Source organism: Pleurodeles waltl, chromosome 5 (assembly GCF_031143425.1).
Source record: "Pleurodeles waltl isolate 20211129_DDA chromosome 5, aPleWal1.hap1.20221129, whole genome shotgun sequence".
In the NCBI taxonomy this organism is placed as follows: Eukaryota; Metazoa; Chordata; class Amphibia; order Caudata; family Salamandridae; genus Pleurodeles; species Pleurodeles waltl.
In genome coordinates this window covers 1,169,419,037-1,169,440,633 of record NC_090444.1, presented here as the reverse complement: position 1 = coordinate 1,169,440,633, position 21,597 = coordinate 1,169,419,037, and positions in this window count along the sequence as shown.

Genomic DNA, 21,597 nt, shown 5'->3' with positions numbered 1-21,597 from the left:
TACGTGGCCAAAGTGAATTTCTTGGCCCATAAGTATGTGGTACTAGCCCCAGAATAACTTAACCCATTTTAAGAAACATAAAGTGGGTTTAGTGGACAACACTAAGCCAGCCCCAAGTTCTGAGTTCTCTTCTTTCATTTCTGCCAAATGGGAGGAGGGACAAGATGAAAGAACTAATGAAAAGAATGTGAAAGAAACAATTTCTTAGGGCCTGATTTGGGACCTGGCAGATGGAATACTCCGTCACAAATGTGACAGATATCCTCTTCTGCTGTATTATGAGCTCTATAAAATATAAGGGAATCCTAATACAACTGATGGGATATCTGTCACGTTTGTGGTGTAGTATTACCTCTGCCACTTTCTAAATCAGGCCCTTAGGCTTGTCTGTTACACACCTGGAACAAACAACACCAGCAAAATATAATCCTGCTAAATGTCCCAACAGTCTCAACTAAATAACCATTGGCAGTCATAAAAAGCCATTGGCCTTTAAATTTGATGAGAGGGAAATTGTTTCTAGGCATGGTGCTTAACTCTGACTTAAGGGTGTTGAGAAGAATATGCAGTCAGGAATGGAGTCCAGTTAAGAGAGTTCAAAGTCACAGGACAATGAGTAAATAAAAATCCTGGCACACTGAGCGGAGACAAGCTAACCAGATCCCGTTCACAGAAATAAACCATTTTAAAGTGTGAACTCTACTTTCTTGCCGAATGCTGAACTACCCGACATTCTTTTTGTCTAGGATCCCTCAATGTCTTTGGGGAAAAGATGCCTACCACTCACAGCAGAATATTATTTAACATGACCAAGGATGCACATTCAGTAGCCACTCTTCTGTATTGTTGCCGCCACAGAACTATCCGCTCTATATGAGATTTTTTCTTCCAGTAATCCTGCTACAAAGTGGTCACATGTTGTCATATTACTGGACAGAGGCACAAGTACAGTATGATTTGCCCAAGATCAACCTGTTTGGTAAAGTAGAAGGCTTGAGACTGCAATAGATTACTACTTTTTTCAAAGGCTCTAAGTGTACCACAATATTGCATTTTGGTTAATAAAGCATGAAAGTAGGCACTGTCCGCTCTCCCCTCGTCTGAGAAATATTCAGTCCAGCTTTTCTTAATCGCATACTTAAAACAGCTTTTATGTTTTTCAGAATACTCTGCTAACAAAGGGAGCGAAATACTAAGGGCCAGATTTACAAGGCCCTATCGTCACCAAAGCATCATTTTTTGTGAAGCTACAGTGGTGCAATGCCCTGCGCCATATTTAAAAGGTAGCGTTAAGACAATTTGTGTGGCTTAATGCCACCTAGTAAATATGGCCCTTTCACATGCAGCACTTTGCGTGGAAGGAGCGTGCAATGGGTGTTACTGTAGGCATGCCACAGCAGCACCCTTTTCATTTTGACACTGCCTCAGTTTTCATAAACCTGCGGCAGTGCCAAAATCTAACGCTACCCCAGGGGTGGTGTTTGAGTGGTACGACAAGAAGAAATGCTTTAATTGCTCCTCGTTTTTTGCTCTTTATATTTTGCTGCAGCACACATAGAAAGAGCAAACCACCATTTAAGATTGTTTTTGTGCAGGAAAGGGCTTCTTCCTGCACAAAAACAATCTCCCCCTCAATGCAGCCACCTTTGCACCATGGCGCAAGGGTGGCTGCGTTGGCACACAGCAACAAATTTAGCGCTGGTGGAAACACAGGGCTGCAACGTATTCCAGTAAATATGGTGCATCTCTGCATTTTGAAAATAACGGTGCATGGTGCTGCCAACATTTGGCACAGCGCCGCGCACCATAATTTTCAAGCACATCTGGCCCTAAATTAAAAAAAGCGAGCCTCTAAGAGTACACAGTTTGGCTAAGTGGGGAGGTTGAAATTAAATCTTTGGCCCAGATTTATACTTCAGTGTTGCGGCAAAAAGTATAGTGCAGGCTTGCTCCATTCCACAGAGCCAGCCGGGCGCCATATTAAAGGAATGGCACAAGCCAGCACTAAACCTGGGCTAGCGTCTTTAAAAAAGATGCTAGCCGGTTGGGGTGGCAGTAGGAATGGACGGGGTTGATGCCTCTAACCAGACTAGTGCCATTTCCTAGCGCACAACCACGAAAAACATGACTCCTGTATTACCGAAGACAGGAGCCATGCCCACCACCCCAATGGCCAGCACAGGGAACAAGTGTCCCCTGGGCGTGGCCATTGCACACTGTGCCATGCAGGGGGCCCCAAGTTAGGGCCCCCAACGGCAACAAAAATAAAAATTTAAAAATACTTACACTACTTACCTGGAATGGGATCCCCCATCCTCCGGTGTCCCTCTGGTGTGGATGTTCCTGGGGTTTGGGGAGAGCACCTATGGACCCATTCCATGGTATTTAACCATGGAAATGGGTCCACAGATCCCCTAACCCCTGGTCTGACCCAGGTGTTAAAGAAGCTTGCATCATTATTTAGCCCCCTCCTCCAACCCGTGCGTCATTTTAGCACGGGGGATAAATATGGGGCTACGGGGACAGCACCATTTTTTAGATGGTAATGCCTACCTTGCATCTTACTGATGCAAGGTAGGTGCACGCACCTAAAAAATGGTGCAAGCTCCTATATTTTGACGTTAAAAGTGTCTAAAGTTAAAATATAAATATGGAGTTAGGTTTGCGCCGAATTTACGTAAAATAAAATTTGCAAATTCGGTGCAACTGAAGTATAAATACGGACCTAAGTCTCTTTGTTCCAGAATATCCAATATGCCCACTAGACGACGACTGCGGTAGCAGTGATACTAATGGCAAGGCCAAGGTACTGCCCTTCCCACCTGGGAATTATCACTGTGGTATGGGCCCTGCTAAGATTTAGAAAACAGGGTTTACATCTTTAAGAAAAGTAATGAAATCGGGATTAGATGTCAGGCATCCCAGTTCCATGGCTGAAATGTGCACACAGGACCACATCTAATTCTCTTGTCTGCCCATCTGCGTGCCTTGTTAACCTTGATAATGACCTGTCACTCTATATATGTATTGAGGCTATTTTTAGGCTCCCCAATATTTTCCTATAATGGGAAAAACATACAAGTGATTGCCAGACCTCTTCTTTAGCTCCTGGGGCAGTGGATGCTTAGTGGGCGGTATCTTTGATGGATACTGATATTTACCGTTGGGGTTTCATGTTTTAGACTATTTAATTCAATTCAGATTACAGAGTTAATAATTATATAAACTGATCTCTCAATAGTGGCGATACAAGTAGTCAAGGCTTACTCCGGGAGGTGCTAGTAGGATTGAAACAGAAAAAAACGCCCAATGACTAAGGTAATTCTATGCGTGCAAACAATGTAACATCATTAGAATTTTATTTATGCATTTCTACAAACACAGTATCCCAGACATAAAGTATGTATTTGTACATATTGTGTGTATCACCTGCACTTTTTGGCACTTTTTTATCACCTTCACTGTTTTTATTAGGAGCACCTATCTAGACAAATGCAAAGTTTATGTCTATAACAATAAATTTAAAGAAATACATACTTTATGTCTGGAATACTATGGTGGTCATTACAACCCTGGCGGACGGTGTTAAAGTGGGGGTAAGACCGCCAACAGGCCGGCGGTAAAAAAAAAATGCAATTACGACAGTGGCGGAAACCGCCAGCAAAGACAGCCACTTTAATACTCCGACCGCCACAGCGGTACAAACAAACAGTGCGGCGGACACCGCCAACAGAGAGGCAGGAGACAATGTACCGCCCACACTATTATGACAGGCCAATCCGCCACCTTTTCCGGGGCGGACTCACCGTGGATAAAAACACGGCGGAAACAGGAATTTCGAAGGGAAAACGCTCACCTCTACACACTCCACGAGGAACGAGGACACCATGGAACCGGAACTCCAAATCCTACCTGCGATAGTCTTCCTGCTCCTCTACCAGGAGCACGAACGCCGGCGGCGAAGACCACGGTGAGTACTGCACCTACGACACAGGGGAGAGGGTAGGCAAAAAACAGGGACACACACACGCAACACCCCTACCCTCACCCACTACAACACACACACTAATGCATATCAATACATCACAGTTACACCCCCCAAGCCCCCCCTGAAGAATGCAAAGACCAAAGAAAATGAGTGGAACCATCGGAATATATTACAAACAAGTAGGCAGAAATATATATATATACACCATGTACAAAATATATACCAGGCATAGTAGTCCAGGTACTGCACAAAGAAAGTCCATGGAACACTGGGACCACACGGTATGGGCGAGGCCCACACAAGATCCCCGACCATGATGGAAAGAACACTGCAGGGGCATCACTCAGCAAGAAAACAGGCACCTCAGGGGGAGGGAAAGGGGGGGCACCTCAGCCGCTTGAGTGCACGACGCCAAATCCACGAGGGGGCCACATGCCCACTGTTACATCCTGGGGAGTGCAAAGCCACAGTCTCTCAAGTCTCACAAGTGGGTGGGTTGTCCACTGTTCAATCCTGGGGAGTGCAAAGCCACAGTCTCTCAAGTCTCTACAGTGGGTTGGTTGTCCACTGTTCAATCCTGGGGAGTGCAAAGCCACAGTCTCTCAAGTCTCTACAGTGGGTGGGTTGCCCACTGTTCAATCCTGGGGAGTGGAAAGCCACAGTCTCTCAAGTCTCCCAAGTGGGTGGTTTGCCCACTGTTCAATCCTGGGGAGTGCAAAGCCACAGTCTCTCAAGTCTCTACAGTGGGTGGGTTGCCCACTGTTCAATCCCGGGGAGTGCAAAGCCACAGTCTCACAAGTCTCCCAAGTGGGTGGTTTGCCCACTGTTCAATCCTGGGGAGTGCAAAGCCACAGTTTCTCAAGTGGATAACAGTCTCCACTGGTTCTGGAGGGGGCATGGTGCCCAGTGTGCTTCATCCTGTTTGGGACAGAGGTAGCGGATGGATGTCTCCACTGGTTCTGGAGGGGGACTGGTGCCCAGAGTGCTTCATCCTGTGAAGGACAGAGGTAGTGGATGGATGTCTCCACTGGTTCTGGAGGGGGACTGGTGCCCAGAGTGCTTCATCCTGTGAAGGGCAGAGGTAGTGGATGACAGTCTCCGCTGGTTCTGGAGGGGGACTGGTGCCCAGAGTGCTTCATCCTGTGAAGGACAGAGGTAGTGGATGGATCTCTCCACTGGTTCTGGAGGGGGACTGGTGCCCAGAGTGCATCACTCACCTTGTGATGGACCCAGTTGCGTCAGTGCCCCTGCCGCTCATGGGCTAGCGGTGCTTGAGTTGGCAGTGCTCTCTTCAGCGGTGCTTGAGTTGGCGGTGCCATGTTCAGCGGTGCTTGAGTTGTTGGTGCCCTGTTCAGTGGTGCTTGAGTTGGCGGTGCCCTGTTCAGTGGTGCTTGAGTTGGCGGTGCCTGTTCAGCGGTGCTTGAGTTGGTGGTGCCCTGTTCAGCGGTGCTTGAGACAGCGGTGCCCTGTTCAGCGGGGCTTGAGTTGGCGGTGCCCTGTTCAGCGGAGCTTGAGTTGGCGGTGCCCTGTTCAGCGGGGCTTGTGCTGGCGGTCCTTCATGGCCCAGCAGGTCTTTTGCTGATGGTCCTTCATGGCCCAGCGGGGCTTGTGCTGGCGGTCCTTCATGGCCCAGCAGAGCTTTTGCTGGCGGTCCTTCATGGCCCAGCGGGGCTGGTGCTGGCGGTGGCCTCCTGGGCAGCTGTGCTGGGGCTGGCGGTGGCCTCCTGGGCAGCTGTGCTGGGGCTGGCGGTGGCCTCCTGGGCAGCTGTGCTGGGGCTGGCCTCCTAGGCAGCTGTGCTGGGGCTGGCGGTGGCCTCCTAGGCAGCTGTGCTGGCGGTGGCCTCCTGGGCAGCTGGGCTGCGGCTGGCGGTGGCCTCCTGGGCAGCTGGGCTGCTGCTGGCGGTGGCCTCCTGGGAAGCTGGGCTGGGGCTGGCAGTGGCCTCCTGGGCAGCTGGGCTGGGGCTGGCGGTGGCCTCCTGGGCAGCTATGCTGGGGCTAACGGTTGCCTCCTGGGCAGCTGGGCTGGGGCTGGCGGTGGCCTCCTGGGCAGCTGTGCTGGGGCTGGCGGTGGCCTCCTAGGCAGCTGTGCTGGGGCTGGCGGTGGCCTCCTAGGCAGCTGTGCTGGGGCTGGCGGTGGCCTCCTGGGCAGCTGGGCTGCGGCTGGCGGTGGCCTCCTAGGCAGCTGTGCTGGGGCTGGCGGTGGCCTCCTGGGCAGCTGGGCTGCAGCTGGTGGTGGCCTGGCGGTGGCCTCCTGGGCAGCTGGGCTGCGGCTGGCGGTGGCCTCCTGGGCAGCTGGGCTGGGGCTGGCAGTGGCCTCCTGGGCAGCTGGGCTGGGGCTGGCGGTGGCCTCCTGGGCAGCTATGCTGGGGCTAACGGTGGCCTCCTGGGCAGCTGGGCTGGGGCTGGCGGTGGCCTCCTGGGCAGCGGGGATGATGGCGATCTTCTCCACTGTGCAGCTCTTCCCAGACTTGCCGGGTTTCTTGTGGCCCTTCCCCACCTTGGAAGGTGTCACAGCTGACTCCACATTCCCAACGGGGCCCCTGGGAGCGGCTTTGGTGGCTGAAGTCTTCCCCCTCTCCCGCCGGGCACTGGCCAACTTCTGATGCTTCACAGGTGGAGGACTGTCTGTGCTGTGGCTCCGTGCCACACTGGCTGTCCTGGTGGCCGGTGCACTCCACCTACCGGGTGACTACAGGCACCACTGGTCCCAGAGATGTTTTGGCTTAGGTGCTACTTTGGGACCTATGAGATGGACGGGGTGGGGGAGGTGTGGGAAAAAGGTCAAGGGTGGACAGGAAAAGTTTTTGGGACACAGTGGGACGGGTAGCTGGAGGGGGTTTGGGAGTGGAGGAAGAGGTGGTGGTTGTAGGAGGTGTTCGTTTGCTGACTTTGGGTGAAGGTGCATGCGCTGGAGGCTGTTGTGAGGTGGATGGCTGTTGGGTGGGTGTGTGCCTGCGTTTGTGTATCTTGGGAGGGGGCGTCACAGACACACTGGGAGAGGACACAGGCGACGTGCGAATGGTAGTGGGGGTGGTGACTGCACGTGAGTGGGGTGTGGTGGTGGGTGTGCTGGAGAGGGACGTAGTGGCTGTAGAGGTAGTGCATGCAGGTGTGAATGTAGACAAGACTGGGAGGGAGGAGGGAGGAGGGAGACGAGGAGGAGGGGGACACAGTGGATGTTGGTATGTCTGCATGTGTGTGTTGCTTGCGTGAGTGCCTGTGGGATGTGTGGTGCTTATGTTTGCCTGAGCTTCCCTTGTGTGTTGAGTTGTGTGCAGGCTGGTCTGATGGTGTGCTTGGGATAGGTAGAGGTACAGGGGATTGGGTCTGGGTGGAAGAAGTTGGAGGGGGAGGCTAGAGATGGGGACAATGGCTGCCATCAGTGCTGAGGCCAGAGTTTGAAAAGCTCGGTGAAGGGCCACCTGACCAGAATGAATGCCCTCCAGGAATGCATTTGTTTGTTGCAACTGCCTTTCTACACCCTGGATGGCATTCAAAATGGTAGACTGCCCAACAGTGAAGGACCTGAGGAGGTCAATGGCCTCCTCACGGAGGGCAGCAGGGGTGACTGGGGCAGGGCCTGAGGTGCCTGGGGCGAAGATGATGCCCACCCTCCTGGGTGAGCAGGCACGGGGCGAAGGCTTAGGGGCTGCTGGAAAGGCGGTGCTGGTGGGGGGGTGGCGGCTGTACCTGTAGATGTGGGGGGCACAGATGTTGCCGCCATCACAAGGGAGCTCCCATCAGAGGACTAGTCCGTGTCGCTGGTGTCAGCTCCTGTCCCCGCTGTGGAGCTCCCCTCGCCCTCCGTCCCACTGGTGAATTCCGAGTCCGTAGTCTCGGCCTCCAGGGCCATGTGGGATGCAGCTCCCTCCTGCTCCGGTGCCACTGCTCCTCCGCCTGATGATGCTAATGCACCCAAGAACAGGGAGAACACAAAAAGGGGGGGGACGACAGAAGAAAGACATGTTGAGTGCATGGATTACCGCTACCGTTGGCGGACATGACAGACACAGAAGCCCCCTGCACTACGCCGCGCTCTTGGGCTCCACTGTTCAATTCTTGGGAAATGGCCTACAAGGTTATGGACGACATCTGCACACATAGATGACACAGGGGCATGAATAGCTGTACTTAGCACTCTACAGAGGTGGGCTGGGGTGCCACATGGCCTGCCTTAAGGATGGGCCTTGCCTACGGAACTCGCCCTGGCCTAGGGAAACCCACAGCCCTCCTCCCCCACCCAGACACCTCCACTGCGCACAAAGTCAGCAGAATGAGAGTGTACTCACCCCCTTGTGTCTGCTGTGATGCCCTCAAGCGCCCATCCAACTCCGGGTAGGCCACCACCAGGATCCTGAACATCAGGGGGGTCATGGTGCAACAGGCACCCCTCCCACATTGGGAGGCCATCCCCAGCTGAGCCTCCGCCGTCTTTTTGCTCCAGCGGCGAATGTCCTCTCATCTTTTCCGGCAGTGGGTGCTCCGTCTGTGGTAGACCCCCAGGGTCCGGACGTCCTTGGCAATGGCACGCCAAATATCTTTCTTCTGGTGGGCGCTGACCTACATGAAATGTACAGGGAAAGAAGAGAAGTCATTACCAACTGCACCGTCAAAGTGATTGGCCCCCACCCTTACCCTTGCCATGTGGCACATGCATTCACCGTCTTTCATGCACGCAGTCCCCTTCCTTCTTACATCCAGCCCTCTCCACACAGGCATAGCCCATACAACATGCTCCCTGTGTACTTACCTGTTTGTCTGGAGGACCGTAGAGTAGCGTGTACTGGGGGAGGACCCCATCCACGAACTTCTCCAACTCCTCCGATGTGAAGGCTGGGGCCCTTTCCCCAGACGCATGAGCCATTGTCTCTTCCAGACCGAGGTCACAGCAGCACTTGCAGTGTAGGTCCTCTCCTGTCGAAGATCAGGTATCGAGTGATTGAACAGATAGAAAATGGCGGTCACGTCCGCGGCGGTGCGTACCGTCACCGCCGGCGTACATCGTCATTGGCTCCTGGGACCCATAGGGTCCAATGTTAACCAATGCAGCATTGCGCCGTGGTCTTCGACCGCCTACCGCGATGGTGTACAACGCCAGCGCAGTTACCTCACATCCCATTGTCCCACTTTAGAGGTCAGGCAGCCGCCATTTCAGGGTCCCACATGGCTTCATTTTCAACTGCGTCACACATACCTAGGCCTAGACTCAACACACATACAGGCCACCTTTTGTGTATGATTGGCGTTCTGGGTAAACTGTGGGTACATACCTCTGAGTTGTTTTACTCTGTGCTCGCTGTTGTCCTTCATAGGCACCATCCGCTGGGACATGTGAAGAGATGGCGGCATCCTCTGGTGTAGCGATCGTTGGTGGACCTGTCGACAATGGAGGAGCGAAATTTGATAATCACCTACAGGCTTGACCGTGCCACAATCCAGGAACTGTGTACCCAGTTGGAGCCAGGCCTGATGTCAGCAATCCGCCATCCCACAGGAATCCCCCCTCAAGTGCAGGTGCTGTCAGTGCTCCATTTCCTTGCAAGTGGGTCATTTCAAACAACTGTGGCCAGGGCATCAGGGATGTCCCAACTTTTGTTTTCCAACGTATTGTCCAGAGTGTTGTCTGCCCTTCTGAAACACATGCGGAGCTACATCGTTTTCCCTCAGGTGGAGGACCAGTACATCTGCCATGTGAATGCCATGTTCCCTGGCTCAGTGCATGACGCCTACATCCTGCGGAATAGCAGCATCCCCTTTGTGATGGGTCAACTCCAGAGGCACTGTGTGTGGCTATTAGGTGAGCAACTGGAAGCAAGTCAGTGGGAATGGTTGTCTGGGTCTGGGGTTATCCCTCCAGGTTAGTGTGTGTCTAACAGTTGCCCTTCGCCATTTGCAGGTGACTCTGGTTACCCCAACCTGTCATGGCTACTGACCCCAGTGAGGAATCCCAGGACCAGGGCGGAGGAACGCTACAATGAGGCCCATGGGCGAACTAGGAGGGTGATCGAGCGGACCTTCGGCCTCCTGAAGGCCAGGTTCAGGTGCCTCCATATGACAGGTGGATCCCTATTCTACTCACCAAAAGAAGGTGTGCCAGATCATCGTGGCCTGCTGTATGCTTCACAACTTGGCTTTGCGACGCCATGTGCCTTTTCTGCAGGAGGATGGTCCAGATGGCGGTGTTGTTGCAGCTGTGGAGCCTGTGGACAGTGATGAGGAGGAAGCAGAGGAAGAAGACATGCACAACAGGGACTCAGTGATCCTACAATATTTCCAGTGAGACACGGGTAGGAATAAAAACCTGCCTACTACATGTACTTTGACACTACTACCTCTCTCCTGTTTGTCGTTTTCACCCAGTGTATGGTCACTGAGTTGTCACTTTCCCGTACGATTTCACAGATGTGGGTCCCACTGTGTGACATCTGCTTAGATTCCTCATGGACTAGAGCTGTGTGACCCTGTAGTGGTGGGCACACAGCTGATTGACGTGTCTTGGGGACGGAGGTATGGGCCCACTGGGTGGGTGCAGTGCTGGTGTTTCCAGAGGGGGGAAGGTCTGTGGTGGCCTGTGCCTGTGTGAGGGGAACCGACTGTCCAGAGGTCCCCGATGGTCCGGGCTGGTCATCTAGATCCAGTTGGACAGTGGTGCTGTCATCACTGTGAGCCTCTTCTGTTGGTGGTGTGGACATGTGTGGACCCTCCTGTCAGGTGACGTTGGGTAGGGGTCCTGCAGGGGTATAAAAGGATGTTTATTAAATCTGTGTGTCTAATGGTGTGCAATGGGTGGGTGACCGTGTACCCCAGTGCTAGCATTCCTGTGTGGGAGCTTTTGTGATGATGGTTTAGGGGGGTGTATGGGTATGTGCAGTGGGCATGCTTTGGTGATGGGTGTCCATGCTTTGTTGTTGCATGCAGGGCTTGGTGTTGGGACGGGTGGTTTGTGATGTTGGGACATATGTGAAGAGTTGGGGTGCTGGGGGTGAGGGTGGGGGTATGTGATAGCATGCAGGTAGGGTGGGGAATGTAATAGTAAAGCTTTGTCTTACCAGAGTCCATTCCTCCAGCTACTCCTGCGAGGCCCTCAGGATGCAGAATCGCCAAGACCTGCTCCTCCCATGTTGTTAGTTGTGGGGGAGGAGGTGGGGGTCCGCCGCCAGTCCGCTGAACCGCCAGGTGGTGTCTTGAGACCACGGAACGCACCTTCCCCCGTAGGTTGTTCCACCTCTTCCTGATGTCCTCCCGATTTCTTGGGTGTTGTCCCACTGCGTTGACCCTGTCCACTATTCTTCGCCATAGCTCCATCTTCCTAGCTATGGAGGTGTGCTGCACCTGTGATCCGAATAGCTGTGGCTCTACCCGGATGATTTCCTCCACCATGACCCTGAGCTCCTCCTCCGAGAACCTGGGGTGTCTTTGCCGTGCCATGGGGTGGTGTAGGTGATGTGTGGGGTGGAGTGTGTGGTGATAAGTGTGGTGATATGTAGTGGTGTGTTGTGTGAGGTGTGTGGAAGTTGTGTGGGTGATGGTGTTGTGTGCCTGTGGATGCTGTTGTTCTTGCTGGTGGTGTCTCTCTCTGGTCTTCTTTCGGAATTTTTGGTAGTAGGGGTTTGTGGGTGATGTGGGTGTGTGTTTTATATTGTATTGGATGTGTCGGAGTGGTGTGTGTATGTGTGTCAGGTGTGTGTATTTTGAATTGTCCAATGTGGCTGTGTTTTGTAAGAGTGTGTGTATTTTGAGCGCGGCGGTGTGTACCGCCAATGGAATACTGCGGTTGAAAGACCGCCGTGTGGATTCGTGTGTCGTGATAGTGTGGGCGTATTTCTGTTGGCGTGACGGTGGAGGTTTTGTTTTCGCCAGTTTATCACTGACCTTTGGTGTGGTGGACTTGTGTGGGTGTCTGACTTTTTGCTGATTCTGAGATGTGGGTCATAATAGATGTGGCGGAATTCCGCGGCCGCGGCGGTGTGTTGGCGGTCTGCTGCACGGTGGTAAGCGGCTTTTACCGCCAATGATGTAATGACCGCCTATGTTTGTAGAAATGCATAAATAAAATTCTATTGATGTTACATTGTTTGCATGCATAGAATTACCTTAGTCACAAGATCACCGCAGAAGTCTAGGTTACTTCCCCCTTGCATTGACCATTACTCCACTTACTATGCAACTGATAGTCTCACTGCTCACCAAAAAGCATCTTCTGATGTCTCCGCGAGAGCAATTTCTCTCCACAGGCGTATAGTGCCCTGCGAAAAACAAGATCAAAATCTCTTCTTCTTTGTTTTCTCTTTTAGAGGCAATATGTCCACCAAATAGTTACACTCAATTTACATGTTTATTTCCATTTATGTATAATGCCTGATGTTTGTTTCTTATGAATCAAACGCACAAATGTATACCTTGTGGTGACTTGAACTCACGATGATGTCATAAATCAATATATAGCCGACTTAAGGTCAGAGGTTGCAGCAGGTAAGCAGGTCCCCAAAGTACAACGAAGGCATTGTTGAATTAGGTAAAGGTTATAAAAAAGTGGAGGCATCCCTCTAGTTCTTTTTGAGGAGACAGTTAGAATTCACAATAAAAACATATTTTGATGTCTTAAGCTCTGGCAGGCACTGGCATACCCTTACAGGGAAAATAAGGAATATGATTGAGAAGTTATGCTAGAAAGAATATCAAAATAAACAGACTTTCATATGAGAAAGTCTGTAGAGGGAAGACGGAGTTTCAAGATGGAATATAGTGCGTGCCATACAGCAATAGTCTGTAAAGGGAATTGATCTTGGCTGCTCGCTTCATCATATTATGTGTTTTCCGCACAGCAGCGAGGTGTCTTTGAAACAGTAGGAGCTTTTTTGGCACCACTGACACTGCTAAGATTTATGTTAAGTCATACCAAATTTCATACTGATGTAAGCTGCCAGAGACGCCATGTGAAACGTTTGAATAGGTTACTTAATAAGGTAAGGTTTTCAGAAACTTGGAAAGGAGTTTCAGTCTGAATTAATTCTTTAAAATCAGTACTGAGAAACAGCTCGTGCATATCCCTTCTATATGTATACTAGCTATAAGCAAACTAAATGCATCATTATCAAGTAGCTTTTCACTGCGCACTCCTGCTGCTCTAGTCAGTAAAACAAATACATCGTTTGCGCACGTTTGGTTGCATTCCATGACCCGTTATCCAATAAGAAAAGGTTATTAAGTTCTGCCAAGCACTTGGACGCTGTCAGACGTTCACGAGCTCTGACCTGTAACAAAGGCCTAATCAATTAAAGTGATGTTTGTTATGAATGGAAGCGAAAGACTGACAACGCACGCAGATTTTCCCACGGAAGTTCGAGCCGTTGTATGTGAGAATATTATGGTCAGAAATATCTTCTAACCTAAATTTCTTGGCTTAAATATAGTCGCTTTGGGTGTAGGTTTGATTATTAATTCCAATAGGACAATATTTATTTAGGTCACAATATTTAAAGTTAGAAATAATCTGACCACAATATTACTGAACTATACTGAGCAGTGCTTAATTTGTTAAAAAAAAATATAGGGCTCAAAATACTTTTCAGAAGCCTAGTATAGATTGCACTATTCACTGTCCTTCCCTGCACTGCGAAATACTTGTATCAATACTATCTGCAAACCATCATTCACACAAGTGTCACAATAAAAAAAAGTCTAGCATTCGGGCTAAGAATTTTTCAATTCTATTAAGGACACGGAGGCGAGGATTATGCTTCTCTTTCCATGCTTTATTTTAACAGCAGCCAATGAAAATCATGGAAAGTAAAAAACTACATGACCCAACATTAGTCATATCACATGATCAACCATAGAGGAGGAAGCCTATAAAGTGTTGCGTCACACCCAGCCACTCCTCTTTCTTTGTTCAAAATTCGCAACATAAAAGTCAAAGATTAAACGAAATCCTCCAACGAAAAATCCTGAGAACAGATGAACTGGCATCCGACTTGACCGGAAGAAGAACGAAATCGCGGGAGTCCGCATTACTTCTCATCATTTCCTAGAAAAAATGAAAAAAAGTCCAGGCCATAAAAACTTAATAATACAATAAATATTTATATAGCCATTATTCAATAGGGAGGGATAGCACTGAAGTACAGGCATTAGCACCCAAATCAAAAAACATGAAACTTTACAATTATATATACATATTTTACACAGTGCGGTGGGATAATCCTCGCCTCCGTGTCCTTAATAGAATTGAAAAATTCTTAGCGCGAATGCTAGAATTTTTTTTATTCTATGTCAGGACCGGAGGCTCAGATTATGCTTGTTCAAAGCTGATTCACCACCACCGATGCTATATCTACAATAGGTTTATAATAAAACGTTTTAAAAGTTGAAGGCGAGGACCAATCCACTGCCTTTAAAACGTCCTCTAAGCGAGAACCCAAGCCTAAAGACTTCGATGCCATAGCTCCTCTGGCCGAATGTGCACCAAATTTAGAGACATCAATACCTGCTTCACTCAGCAACCAATGCATCCATCTAGCGAGAGTGGCTGAGGAAACAGGATGATATGGTTTAACCAAAGAAATGAGTAATTGACCTCCCATATCAGAACGAAACTCTTCCGTACTCACCTCGTAAGCTTTAAGACATTGTACCACACAAAGCTTGGGATTGTCCCCAAAACAGGGGTAAGATACTGACTTCAAATTGCATTTTGTTCTACGCGAAATGGAAAACGATACTCCTTCAGGAGAAAACACTCTCCCAGCCAAATCCAGAGCTCTAACATCAGAAACTCTCTTACAAGATATCAAACACAATAACATGGTGAGTTTAGCTGATAATTGTTTTCTAGACAAAAATCTATTAGCAGGCCAAGATTCTAAGAATCGAAGAACAACATTAACATCCCAAAGGGACGAATAACGGGGACGAGGGGGATTAGCTAACCTAATACCCCTCATTAGTTTGCATACAATAGGAGACTCTCCGATGGGCTTACCCTCCACTGGTACATGACCAGCTGAAATAGCGGATCTATAATTATTAATAGAACGGTAAGCTAACCCTGACGCTGCTAGGGAGGAAAGGAAATTCAAGACCAGACAGTTGACTGCTGAAGAAGGATCTGCACTCCTAGAACTACACCAAGCACTCCATCGCTTCCACGCTGAAGCGTATCTTTTATGAGTACTGGAGGACCAGGCACCCGCAATGAAGTCGGAAGACTCTTTCGAAAGTCCTGGGAGGACCCATCTTTCCCTGAAAGACGCCATGCCATCAGGGATAACTTGCCTGACAGGATCAACGGATGCGACAGACCCCGAGGGTCCTGGAGAAGATTCTCTCGGAATGGAAGAAGGAGCGGATGAGCGCAACTCAGTTCCATAGCTACCGGAAACCACGCTTGTGACCTCCAAAGAGGCGTCCCTAGAACTAGGTCCGCTTGTTGGCGCCTGAGCTGGGCCAAGACTCTGGGAATCATCAGGGCGGAAAAGCATAACCCAATCCCAGAGACCAGTCCTGAAGGAACGCATCCGTCCTCAATGCCTCTGGATCTGGTCTCCAACTGAAAAAACGTTTCATCTGACGATTGAGTCGAGATGCAAACAGATCTATTGAGAAGGGGCCCCACTTCGCAGAAAGCGTTTGGAAAACTCTGGGATGTAACCTCCAATCGCTGAAGTCCCTCAGGTGACGGGAGTTCCAATCGGCCACTAGGTTGCTGGTCCCTGGAAGGTATTCCGCCACCACCGAAATCCTGTGTTGAAGGCAAAAATGCCAGAATTCCTTGGCAATCTCCGCCAGAATGCGGGAACGAGTTCCCCCCAACTTGTTGACATATCTCACTGCTGAGATATTGTCCATGCGAAGCAGAATACAACAATTCGTCTTGATGGGGGAAAGACTCTTGATTGCAAAAGAGCCTGCTAGAAGTTCCAAACAATTTATGTGGAGATTCAACTCCGAGTTGGACCATCTGCCTCCCGTGGACACTGGCCTGCACCGGGCTCCCCAACCCCACCGACTGGCGTCGGACTCTATTACTACATCTGGGAGAGAGCTGAATATGGCTCTGCTGTTCCAGGCTTCCATATGCTCGAGCCACCAAAGCATCTCTGTCCTGGCTTCCTCTGACAGAGGAATCTGGTCTGCATACCGAAGCCCTTTCTGAAGGTGAGAGATCTTCAAACGTTGAAGGGCTCGGTAGTGCAATGGACCCGGGAAGATCGCCTGAATCGAAGAAGAGAGCAGGCCCACCATGCGAGCAATCGCTCTCAAGGAAACAGTCTGTTTGGATAATAGACACCTCAATTCTCTCTTGATTGAACGTATCTTCCCTGATGGAAGAATCAGAAGAGACTGCAGCAAGTCTATCTGGAAACCCAGAAAGTCTATTCGATGAGAGGGGACTAGAACCGATTTTTGAGCATTTATTATGAAACCCAGATCTTGTAGTAGAGACACTGACCATTCGAGATGATTTAACAAGAGGTCTCGATCCTGGGCCATGATAAGAATGTCGTCCAGGTATACAATTAACCTGACTCCCTGAGATCGAAGGAATTCCACTACTGGACGCATAACCTTTGTGAAACACCAAGGGGTGGAGGATAAACCAAAGGGAGAACCTTGTACTCGTAATAGTCCGTCTCCCAACAAAACTGAAGAAACCTCCGATGGGGAGGAAAAATCGGAAATGTCAAGTAAGCGTCCTTTAGATCCAGGCGGACTAACCAGTCTCCTTCTTGGAGAACATCTCTCAGTAAATGGATACCTTCCATTTTGAAATGGCGATATAGTAAGAAACCGTTGAAGTCTTTTAAGTTGAGAACTAGGCGCGAGCCGCCCCCCTTCTTGTCTACCAGAAATACTGGACTGACAAAACCTGACGGATGATGGGGAACTCTGATAATGGCACCTTTTTTGAGAAGAGACAAAATTTCCGCGGAAATAAGACTGTGTTCTTGAAGGGAAAAACGTCCCTGTCTGGGAGGGCATATCTGATAAGGGGATTCATAAAATTCCAGCTTGAACCCCTGCACGGTCTCTAGGACCCAAGCATCCAATTAAATCAGACGCCAATTCACCCAAAAATTTTGAGTTCTGCCCCCCAAAATCACTTTGAATTCAAGACCAAGCTCACCTGTGGCTCCGACTCTTGGAAGAAAGATTGTTGACCTTTGGCTCTCCCTCTGCGGAATCTGCCTCGACCGTACCTAGGCCTTGATGGGTAGAAGGTAGCTGTGGAGGGATCGTATCCCTGATAACCCCCTCTTCCTTGTTGGAAGGAACCACGATGGGGGCCTTGCTGATTGAAACGGCCGAAAGCACGACCTCTGTAGCGTCCGGCCCCTCGAAAAAGTGGACGTAGCACTCTCGGATGGATCCTTGTGCCTTGTCCAGACTGGCGTAGGTGGATACAAATTTAGACAGTTCCTTCATGAAAGGCGATCCAAAAAGTAAACCCTGTGCCACGGGTCCTGATTCTGAAACAGCGAGATCTGCTAGTTTGGGATCCAATTTCATCAAAACCGACCTGCATCGCTCAGACGAAATGGCGCAATTAGCATTGCCCAAGAAGCATAGAGCTCTCTGAACCCAGCCTACCAAAATATCAGGGTTAATAGGATCACCCGATTCCTTGGCCTGAAAGGCTAATTCGAGGATCTTGGTTAGTGGACCAGAAACGTCTAAGAGTTTATCTTGGCAGCCACGCCATGCGCGATCAATACCCTTCTTAGGGTCTTTAGCAGATTTTTTCAGAAAAGTTACTAGGGTAGGATCTAACTCCGGAGTCTCTGTAACTTTGGATGGAAAATCCGGTCTGGGGCACTCTGATCTTAATCTCGAGCGAATATCTTTATCAAAGCCATGCCTGATATGGGCCTCGACATAATCCGCCACCTCAGGGGGCGGTAGCCAAAGGGAGGATCTGGGGTGAACAATGTCCTCTGGTTCGAAAGTTAACACCTTAGGGGTGGGAACCTCCTGGTGATGAGCTTTCTTCTTGCGTTTACGAGGAGGCGCGTCCTCTTGTTCTGAGGAGGGCTCTGAGGAAGAAGATGATGAGGGTGGAACATCCTTACCCTTTTTTATGCGAACCTGCATTGTAATCATGCTCTCTAGCCATATTCCTTATAAGGGATTGGAAATCCACAGCATGTGGGTTGGAAAGTTGCTTTTCGGGTTGGGGATTGCCGCAAAGGAGGGGTCCTCCAAGGTAGAAGCGCTCCCTGGCGCTGCCCAAGCCTGTTGTTCTACCAGGCCCAAGAGGTGATGTTTGATGGGCTGAATGGCCTGAACTAAGGCCTGATTAACTGAGTGACGCACACCTGCGTCAAGCGCATAAACTAAGTCCTGGTCAAACGAGCCAGCAGCATCATCCATATAGTACAGTTCCTCGGCTGGGTCATCATAGCCAGCCATACTGAGTTGCAGCAGAAATAAGCTCCAGAGGAGCAGTATAAAAATAAAATAGTAACAACAGTAGGAAAATAAATCAGGACAGGAATCACAAAAAGAGTCTTTAAGATGTGGAGGGAGCTGTCCTGAAAGGGTTAAAACCCTTAAGCCAGGCCCAGCCTGAATCAAAATTGTTCCAACCCCAGTGTCCCAGCACTGGAGCGTAATGGGAGCTGAGCCGGTGTAGGAATTTCTCAGAGGGTCTTAAGAGCGATGCAAAATGCTTAGAGAGAGCGAGGAAACACCTCTAATTAAAGTTCCACAAACAATGGATATAATATCTGCGCGAGAGCGCTGATTTTACTCGAGGCAGTGCCTCTTAAATGCCCTCGAGGTGAAGAGAGAAAAAACTGGGCCACGCTCCGAGCGAGCGTTTCAGTCCGACCCTAGGGGATTGAAGACTAATTAAGCTCTGTGCTCTGTGCGAGCGCGGGGGGGCAGGCAAATAAAACGCTCCGACCGAGCGTGAGCAAAAGAGTTGAATTGAAGGCCCAAACCAAAGCGCTTCGCTCGCAGCAGAGACGGAGGGTCGGCAAAGAAGTGAAAGAAACAGGCTTCACACGCGCATCTCATACACACGCGATGGAGCCGGACCAGTGATTGAACGCGGGTCATAAAACGCGCTCACCCTGAGCGCCGATCGTAAATACAGAAAAAGGGGAAAGGGAAGAAAAACCTCACGGCTTGCCGATGGACTGCGCTGGAAGCGCGAGACCACGCTCCCTGCTCCCACTCCACTAGACCTGTAAGCATTCCAAGGGACGCTTAATGAGGGAGGGAAAAAGCCCGCTCCAACGTTATTTAAAATCTCAATACAGTTAAGCAATAAATAAATCACACTTAAGAGAAGTGGCTGGGTGTGATGCAACACTTTATAGGCTTCCTGCTCTATGGTTGATCATGTGATATGACTAATGTTGGGTCATGTAGTTTTTTACTTTCCATGATTTTCATTGGCTGCTGTTAAAATAAAGCATGGAAAGAGAAGCATAATCTGAGCCTCCGGTCCTGACATAGAATTCGGACTGTTTCATATCACCCGAAGATACAGAGAATAGCACTGACGCACTGGTATAAGATGCTGGTGCTGTGCTCTTTTTAAAATTAGGCAGATGGCGCCTCCATGTGTTGGAATGTCATAAAATGAGCCAGTGTAATGAAATAAGTACAGAGTCGAGCCCTGGCAAATAGTGGCACAAATTAAGCACTGGTTTAAAGTCAATGCATATTGGACCAAATCGAACGGACAGAAAATATGGACCCGTTTTCTCATGCAACTAAGATCTCACCATGTGCGCGAATCACAGCTTAGATAGGTGTGCAGAACATGGGCATGGTTGATGCTAATCTTATATAACACCCATTTCTAAAGGCAAACATTACACATAGTGCTGCGACCTGTACTATAGCTGCATTGGCTGTAAAGTACAGCCCAAGATCATCCTGTCTTTGTGAATCCAGTCTGTGCCTTGCGCATTGGGTCAAAACATTGTCCACCTGTCATGACAAAACACTTTTGTCATCTGTAATGCCGTATGAGAGCATGACATAGTGATATATTCGTGGAATCTGTTAGCCAAAGTCAGTGGAGCGGAAGAAGTTACATTGCATGCTCTTTGCAAGCTCTGTGGCCATCAGATTGGTAAAACTGTATCCTGTTCAGCCAAGAAAATTGTGGCTTCACTCCCAAAAGCAATGATATAAAATCCTGTTAATTTTAAGAAAACAATACATTTTTAAAGTAGTTTAGTAAAAAAACACAAAATAAGTAGTAACCAAGATGACCAGGAATGCTCAAAATCAGGTTAAGAGAACAGATTTGGTAAGTTTTTAACGTCATGTCTGGCTGCAGTGAATTAAGAACCAAGTTACAAATTATAGGGCATCGAGATGCAGTGGTGGTTAGGAATGACTAAGCAGATACACACACATTTTACCATAGGAATTTACCGCCATTTAGAATTGACAGCGAGAGCAATGACTTCAGTCAGTGATGTTCCTATTCAGCCAGACTCATGTTTCCCCAGTCATTTATATGGGCGCACGCAAAGTGCTCCGTCCATGATGTAATCTCTCGTTGGGCTTGAAATCACACCCAGGTCACGTCAGTCACTTTCATTGGTTCCTGGGCTTGCTCTTTAAAATCTGCTTGCTTTCATTTGTTAAAGGCATGCATACGTCATGCCTTTTCCGGTGTTTAGCCCACCTAGACAGCACCGGTAAAGTACTGAAACCATTCGAGGCTCGATGTCTTCAGCCCAGGTTTCTGGATTACTTTATCTGTTTATTTCTATCTGTTTATTTTCCCTGCAGCGCGATCATGCTGGGGTTTACATAGCGCGATCGCGCTCTGTTTTTACGTTTTCAATTTCAGCGCGATAGCACTGCATTTTACATAGTGCGATCGCGCTGTGGTTTTTTTTCTTTTAATTTGTGTCAAGAAAAGTCTGGTTAGGAGTTTACAACGCAAATAGCTCTAACTCGAGCAAATGCGAGCCCCGTTGCATTGAAAATGCTTGTTAAGATGTATTAGCTGCAGGCTTTTCTATGTCAGAGCCTCAGCAGGCTCCCATTGTCAGCCACACGGTCAACAGTTCCTATTTAGAGTGAGCTGGCCATCACTAGATTTCCCTTCCGGGCCTGTCTTAGACCAACACACCTTATAATGACCCCAACATATTGGGCAGATTTTTTTTGCACGTCAGTGCCTTTGTTTTTGCTTTTAAAGCAACACATTTTCGCGTTGTGGGTTTGCTTTTTGAAAATAAAGAAAACATTGCCAAACTAGCTCAATAAATATTATGCCCACTCAACAAAGCTCAGTGTCTTTAGTGGAATACTAGCACAGCAGGGTCACTGAAGGCGCAGAGATCCCACCCTGCATGGTGAGGTCTCCACATTTGGAGGTGGTCCTTCACTAGGGAAGCGGAGGCCACAACCTTTGTCGACTTGGTTGGTTGGAGAGCAAACTTGAAAAATGTAATTGCGAAAGTGCTCTGCTTGTGCTTGTAGGCGTGACTGCTGCTGTTTCCTATTCATGTGTTTTACCTTGGAACTTAGGGCCTGATTTCGAATTTGGTGGATGATTACTCAGTCACAAACATGACAATTATACTATTTTCATTATCACAAGTGCCGGAGTACACAATGCACTTGTAATAAAG